The sequence below is a fragment of the Aedes albopictus genome, chromosome 2, assembly GCF_035046485.1.
Source record: "Aedes albopictus strain Foshan chromosome 2, AalbF5, whole genome shotgun sequence".
Classification (NCBI taxonomy): domain Eukaryota; kingdom Metazoa; phylum Arthropoda; class Insecta; order Diptera; family Culicidae; genus Aedes; species Aedes albopictus.
Window position 1 is genome coordinate 154,208,757 of NC_085137.1, and position 8,160 is coordinate 154,216,916.

Here is an 8,160-nt window from a genome sequence, read left to right on the forward strand (position 1 = left end):
TACATGACATAATATGTTTCGAGAAACTTCATAACAACTGCTGTAGGACAAAGTAAATATTTTGCTATTTCGGATAAGGTTTCCGGTGTTATTTGGGAATACTTTTAAGTTAATAGTATTCACGATTGATCTACTCCGAATAACTACGTATCGGTTAAATGAACGCCCGAAACATTAAAACGTGTGAGTTAACGGATGCAGAAAAAAACACCAAAATCGCGAGAATGCAGCATTCTTATTTAAATAAGCTGTTCTTTTGAAACCATGTTTTGAATCCAGAAATTGTAAACATTAAAACGTCAAGGTTTCCCATAAAATAACAAATTGAAAGAACAACCCATGATTGAAAGAAGGGCAAAAAATGACATCTAATTGAATTTAATTTCCATGAAGGTAGAACTAGAAAGAAAAGCCTATTAACAAAAGAAGGGACAATTCCAATGAATGTTTTCACAGCTATATTGCTGAAAATGTGTTTAACAATATAAGTCTTATATCCGACTGTGGTCAAAGAAAGCAATATGCGTGTACGACGCCCAAATTGATTTCAGAAAAGTATTTCCAAAATTATTATGGTTTTCGGGCGAATGGTCTTTCGGGTGAATGGTCTTTTCGGGTGAATGGTATTTCGGGCGAATGACTTTTGGGCGCTTGTTACATTCGGGCGTTTGTCATTCGGGCATTTGGAATTCGGGCGAATGGTTTTCGGGCGAATGTGACAGAAATTTGGGGTAATCCCTTCAATAATAAACCCTACGTGATCTCATGAAGGAATCCTATCCGAAATTTCTACACAAACCTTCAGAGTTCTCGGTTGAATCCCTTCAGTAATATCTGGGAATCTCTATTGCATTCTCCGGAAAAATCTTTAGAAGCATCCCTATAGGAATTCCAGGATAAATTCCAGAAGTAATTCCTGAAAAATCACAATTGGAGGAATTTATATAGAATTCTCTGAAGAAATCTTTGTTAAGATTCCTGATGAAGTTCTCTGGAGCAATTCCTGGAGAAATTCTTGCAGTAACGGCTAGTGAAATCCTAGCATGAACAAGCAAGAGAATTGCCAGCAAGAATTTCAATAACAATATCTGCACAGATATTGGAAATACAAAGGGGAAATGTGTGACAGGATCCTGGAGAAATCCCCAAAGGAATTCCTGGATAAATTGTTTGAATCATCCCTTAAGAAAGAACTGAAGGCATCCATGGAGATTTTTTAAAATACGTAAAGGTATACCTGAAAAAATCCCTGGATGAATCGCCTGTAGAATTTCTGCAATGTGTGGTTCCAAAGTTCTGGAAATCTCAAATGGAATTCTAAGAAGATTTTTGGAAAAAATACCTAGGGAAATCTCTAGAAAAATTGCAGGATAAATCCACCTAATTGGAAAAATGCATACATACATTTTTAAATGTATTCCTACAGTAGTTCATGTAGAAATCCCTGTAAAAGGTCCTCCTGGAATTCCAACAAAAAAATCTGAAGACATGAACCAGGAGTTTCCAAAGGAATCTCAAGATAAACTTCTGTAAGTATCACAGAGGAGGAATGCCTAATGAAAAAAAAACTCTTGGGGGCAAGGAATTGTTTTAGAAATCCCCGGAGGAATTCCTGGAGGAATCGCAGCAAGAATTTCTGAAGAAATCCCGATAGAAATTCTTAGAGGAATCCCTAGAGGAAATTATGATAGAATCTTTAGAAAATAAAACGGAGAAATCCTTGCAGGAAATTCGGGAGAAACATCTGCAAGAATCCCGGCAACAATTCATAAAGCAATCCTAGCAAGAAATCTACAGCATAAATTTCTGGAGCTATCCCAGCAAGTACTACTGGAAGATTCTTTAGAGACGTCTCTGCAAAAGAGAAGTAAATTTGGCTTTTTTTTTCGAATTAAGATAACATTCAGTTGAAAAAAAAAAATTGACACGGCGTCACATGTTTGGGAACGATTTACTTAAAATCACATCTGCAGGCAACGTTTGACGTTTGCCAAATTCCAGAGAAAACTAAGAAGAACAGACTTCCAGTAATTAAAAAAAATATAAAAACTAATTTGTTGGATACGGTTCGGCACTCAAGGAGCAGAAATGTATTAGTTCATAAACATTTTTGGACATTTTCAAAAGATCTGCTAGATTTGTTTGTTGCGTAATTTTAATTAGATGACAAATGGCATCATTTGAATAACTATTGAAAATCAAATTACAATGCTGTGTAAAACGCAATTTCATTTTCCTTGTTCCAAAAATGCTGATTAAATCGTGTCAAAAAGCTGAACAAATAGGGGACTAACTAAATCGGGTCAATACAGTACATACAGGAGATAGACAAAATGATCGGGACAGGCAAAATTTTCACTTTTCCAAATATGTTCAACTAGCTGTAACTTTTCGAAAAGTGCATCAAATATTCTCAAATTTTTACTGTAAGTTCATCAAGTAGTTGTGCATCAGTGGACAAAATTTGGACAAGATCGGGCTATTCTGCACGAAATTATAAACATTCTAAAAATAGGTATAATTATCCGAAAGCCAACTTTGAGCTGTTATGTCTCCGGATTCAATGAACCGAATGCAATGAAATTTTGACCATTTAAGACTTATATAATGAGCTCTGAAAAACGTTTGACAAAATTTTAAATTATTAACAAGAGAAAAAGTTATAGCGATTTTATTTATTTTATGATTTTTTAGTAAATTGGTCTATTTTTTAATATTCATCCCAATACTTTTTCTATTATTTGAAGGCTATGATGTTACTTTCCTTCAAAACATATTTATATTAAAGACAATTAGAGGGAATTTAAATAAACTATAATTAGCATCTTGAATTTTGAAACGGTGTTGAAGTTTTGGAAAATTTGGTGTTTTATTAGGAAAATAAAGTAATCGTAATAATTTTCTTCCGTATAAAGAATTTTAAGTTGTGTCAAAAGTTTTTCAAATGTCATTATATAAGTCTTAAATAGTCAAAATTTCATTGCATTTGGTTCATTGAATCCGGAAATATAACAGCTCAAAGTTGGCTATCGGATAATTATACCTATGTTTAGGAATCTTTATAACTTCGTGCAGAATAGCCCGATCTTTTCCAAATTTTGTCCACTGATACATAATTAGTTGATCAACTTACAGTAAAAAATTGAGAATATTTGATACACGTTTTGAAATATTACAGCTAGTTGAACATTTTTGAAAAAGTAAAAATTTTGCCTGACCCGATCATTTTGTCTATCCCCTGTACAATACAAATAAATGAAACATCAATTTCGTGTGGCTATAAAAATCTTCAATTTGAAACTTGATTTCAAACAGGGCAGCAATTTCCATCACAAACTCATTCGATCCAGGAATCGAACCCAGACATCTTCACCGTGGTCTTGTTATACCAGAGCAAAGCCTAGTTATCTAGCAAAGGAAAGTCTCTGGTTATTTTAAGCACTCAAACCACAACCCTTCGCATGACATACTCTACCCGTAAAGCGTTGATTGTCCATTAAAGGTAGTTCACCACAGCAACAGTTTTTTTTTCGGTTTCAGCTCAGTGATAAACCACCTGTTTGAATGCTATTTCAGTATACTGAAATACCAGCAGCATACCTACAGGTGTAATAAAACTTTCACTTCCAACGCTCCAGCACATTAGCTTTTACACCACCTGTAAACTCAACTGGGAGGGTGAAACTATGTACAAAGCACGTCGCCGTCGACGGCGGCGGTGGTCCTCCTGTTCTGAGAATAGCAAATCCATCATATTCCATAATCCAAGTCACTAGATGCGATGGCTGGTTGGTAGCACGTGCATTAATCCGTCTTCTTGTGCGGGTGCATCAGGTTGTAGGAACAAGGTAGGTACCTGTTTGTTCACCCGAAGGTACAATGAGGCAGACATCTGTGGTCATCGCTCGGGGGACTAATCATGCGTTGCCAATTAAGTACAGTAGTATCTGGGAATAATGTACTTGAATAGGATCATTAATTCTTTTTAAAGCACATAATTGGGTGAGCTCGTTTCATGCTGTTGTTTTGCAGTGAAATTTTAAAGAATGTTCATTGTAGAGTGACATGAGCTGTTGAGATAGCAATAACCACGACGATCGTTGACGTGTTTTTGTACTATTTAAGGTTTGGTGTGTTGGTCCGTCATGTCAAGTAACGGCGTTGGCCACTAATTCACAGTTTCCATATAGAGTTAAAAATAAAAATAGAAAAGGCTTTATTGCTTACACAGACTGTATTGCTTACACAGCGAAACAAAACATAACTATTGGTCTATCACAAAAGCAATGACATCTCTTGATTTAATTTTTGTCATAAGAATTTCACATTACTGTCTAATTGCAAGATGTAGTTGATATGTTGTGATTATTTTGAGATAGACTGCAATTTGTCCAGCTATTTATGAAATTTTAAATTTTTCCTCCAATGTACAAATATTATTTTTTTTTTGTATTTGTCAAATTCCTTAAGATAAATTACCGGATATCCTGAAGAAACTTTCGACTGAATTCTAGAGGAACTCCTAACTCAATAAATTGAAGAAACAAAGACTTCATGCTGAATTTGTTTGTTTTTTTTTCTGTCTGATTTTTTTTTAATTTTGAAGAATTTTGAAACAGAGTTTTCAGAAGAATTGAAAGGATTTTTTTTTTTCAAAATTTGAAACTTTTTGGTTTTATTTAGACAGTTTACGACTTTCTCATATCTGAGAGTAGCAAAAGTGTTGAAACAGTAGCAATAGAGGAAAACTAGTATGAATTTTAGACAGATTCCTTTGAAGAGTTTCAGTCCGAATTTCATGAGTGGAGATTTGCTTACTGAAATAAAAATGAATCCATGGTGAGCTCCTGATAGAATCCATAGATTCCTTGAGAAAATTTCAGAAGAAATTTGTGAAGAAATTGACTAAAAATTTGTACGGGTTTTTCACTAAAGATTTTTATAAATTTAATAGGACATTCTATTTGGATAGAAATTTCACGAAGAACATTTCAACATTTTCTGTGAGAGTTACTTTCTTTGATTTCATAGTTTTTTGGAAAATTCTTTTGGAAGGCCGTCAGAACTTCCCATAGCAGTCACACTAGAGCAAGATTTTGTTGAGTAGTGTTCATTCTTCATGATGATGGGATTTCGTAAAAAACGACAGTTCAATCGTTACAAGATTTAACTAGAAACTTTCAGATTTTAATTCTTTTTGCAGTTTCTCAATGAACTTTGGCATGAATTTCTACTAGATCTGGGAATGTCACGAGCATACTCGCGAAAAGCATTTTTAATTTTATATATAAATTTCTTGTTTTATTGTTTTTACGCTCGAATTTCAAATCTGTTATAAATCAATTTGGAAAGTGGATATCATCATTTAGACAGCTCTGCATATTGTTCTATTTATTTAAATTTTTCCACATCGGCATTATATAATACCTTCATTTATAACATTTATGTAAATAAGGATGGTTAGTATTTTTTAGATTTTTTTTTTCCATATTATATGGGTATAAATATATTCTCTCCCTATATGAAGGCCCTCCACAACAGATTGTGTTATTGGGTGTTGTGTTGATACTCACCCCATGCATCGTTCCTGCATGGGGTGAGTATCGCAGCGCAGCATAACCAATCGCGTTCGCTATTGTCTCCGGCGAAAACGAATACAATAGATGCACGGGTGTTAAGTGTTTAGTATCGTGTTGTTCCATGTTTCGAATGCATATGGTTTGGTTTATTGATGTGTCCTTTGTTGCGTTCAGTTCATTCCTGCTTGGAATGGGCGTAAAGTTTCTGCTCCCTGATGGGGTGGAGACGCGCGACAGGGCTTCTTTTATTAGATATTTTTTTCGTATAGGGAAAAGTGGTCGAATGTGCGCGAAAGTTAGTGTGTAATGATCCATTGTCGAATCACATCACCAACTGTAGGTGACTCCCAGGTTGACAATATACTCTACCCTACTAACAAAAATTCCTTCCTGAGACAAACGCGGAGATGCAGCGATTCGCGTTCTTTATAACAACGTTTGTCTCACTAACATTCCCTCCTATCCTCGATGACCGCAAGGACGTGGCCGACGCCGTTATTGACCTTATCAAAGTTGAGAGCTCTCGAACTGTGCACATTGAGAATGGTAAGCTAGTCACAAGCCCTATTTATTGGTTCCTTGTGCAATTTTGATTGTTCTGGTCAATCACGGAGTAGCAACTACGAATTGTGCGGTCATCTATGCTCATGCTCATTCTCATGGACCGCTATATTGAATATTTTGTTCGTCAATTTTGGATTCCAGACATCTTCCCCATATGAAATATATCCTATGCATTATAGTTTTAAAGCCGCCATCTAGATTTTCAACACTTCAAAAACTGAATAAATGCAATGTATAATCTAGCAAAGGTTGCTCTAACAATACAATTTTAAAAGCTTGACTCTAATGGTAAACAAAAATAAATGAAATCAAGAAGAGTGAACAACTTTACGGTCAACTCTAGCGGTCTTCAATATTTCTGGTTTGACTCCCGACCCGGAAACAAAAAAAAAATGATGGTTAAAACATTCATGTGGGGGGCATTAGTACCGTCGATAACAAAACGGTGCTAAAAATAGATTTTTGTTTTGGTTTTTCGTGTTGCACGTATTAAGCATGTGCAAATGCAAATGTACAGCACATGCATTTATGTCACTTTAGCAATGGCTGTCAACGTGCTGCAATATGTGGCACTAATTTGATTTTAGTGGGGCCCTTTTCGACTCTAATATTGCTTCAATGAGGTGTTTAAAGTAATGCAGCATTATACACACAATTTTAAATATAAATATATGGCAAAATTGATGCACTTATATACGGCTTAGTGGTTACTTTGGTAACGGCTGCACTGACGGATATCAAAAACTTGAAATCAGTTCAGATAGTTGTAGGATAAGACAGCTTTTTTGAATTCGGTCCGATAGAAGATAGGCCTCTAAATGCCCACTGATGCAATTTAACTTCTCACTCCTGTCATAAAATAGACATGTATCGGAGAGCGATTTCCGGAGAAAGGAAGGGAAGAGAAGGAGAGAATGAGAACGATGAGGGAGCTGGGAGATCGGTGAAGGAAATTTGATGGATGATCGGGAGTCATTAGCGGGAATCTGACGAGAGTGAGTGGTCGAACGAACGATTACTGTCGCGACGCAATTAAATCTACTGCGTCCAAGAGTGCATGAATTTCTCCAGCCGCAGAAAAGTTTTGTGAAGACCTCCAAGTGCCCCAAGAAGCGTTGTGGCCCCCGAAAAGAGTGATCGTTGATCCTGCTTATTCCCCGTTATCCCAACCCGGCGACGAAGAAAATTTTGGGACACGATAAAGGGGTGTTCTCATGTTCTAGTGATCACGACCTGGTAGACAAAGTCTGGGCAACACCCCTCCCCCGGGAATCGAGGAAAGTGTTGAAAGTGGTGGCGAGTCGAAGGTTGGTGGCCGGCGAGCCCCTTCGTTATTGTCGCGCCATACGTGGCGAGAGAACCTCAACGACCATCATTGTGGTGAGGGCACAGAGAACAGACATCCAAGTCCAGTTCCGAAACTGTGTAAGGAATTTAACGGCCATTTGAAATCGGCAACACAAGTGGCAATAACGTGGCGCTGCAATCGGTTAATTTCCCATACTAATTTAATTCACCACTTGAAATGTTTCCATTCACCACTGACTGTGGCAATATGGTGTTTGGTGGCGTTAGTGTTGTCATCGTGCATTGGTTTGCAACCTTACTCAAGTGAAGATTCAAATCCTTACACAACTTTCCGAATTAAATTTGTTCTAGCCTGGATGTCTGTTCTCTGTGGTGAGGGCTACTGTGGTTACCCCCGCTCATAGCAGCTCAATATCCGATGTGTTGAGACCCCGTGCACGAGTCGTTGAACGTCACCGAGAAAATTGGACCAGAGGACCTCGATTATTCGACCACACCTTGTGAAGGACGCCCGGCGGTGAAGCCGACTCCAAGAACCTACCGTCAAGAAGACCTGCCGCCGTTCCACGAATCCCCTGGACGCTATCCGAACCTGGCCGATTGCCGGATCAAACGGACTGACGATCTCCTGCGATTGGAACAGCAGGGAGGCGCGTGGGAAGTGTAGCGTTCCATCCGACCCGCAAGCCGCCCGAAGTAACCACCAGCT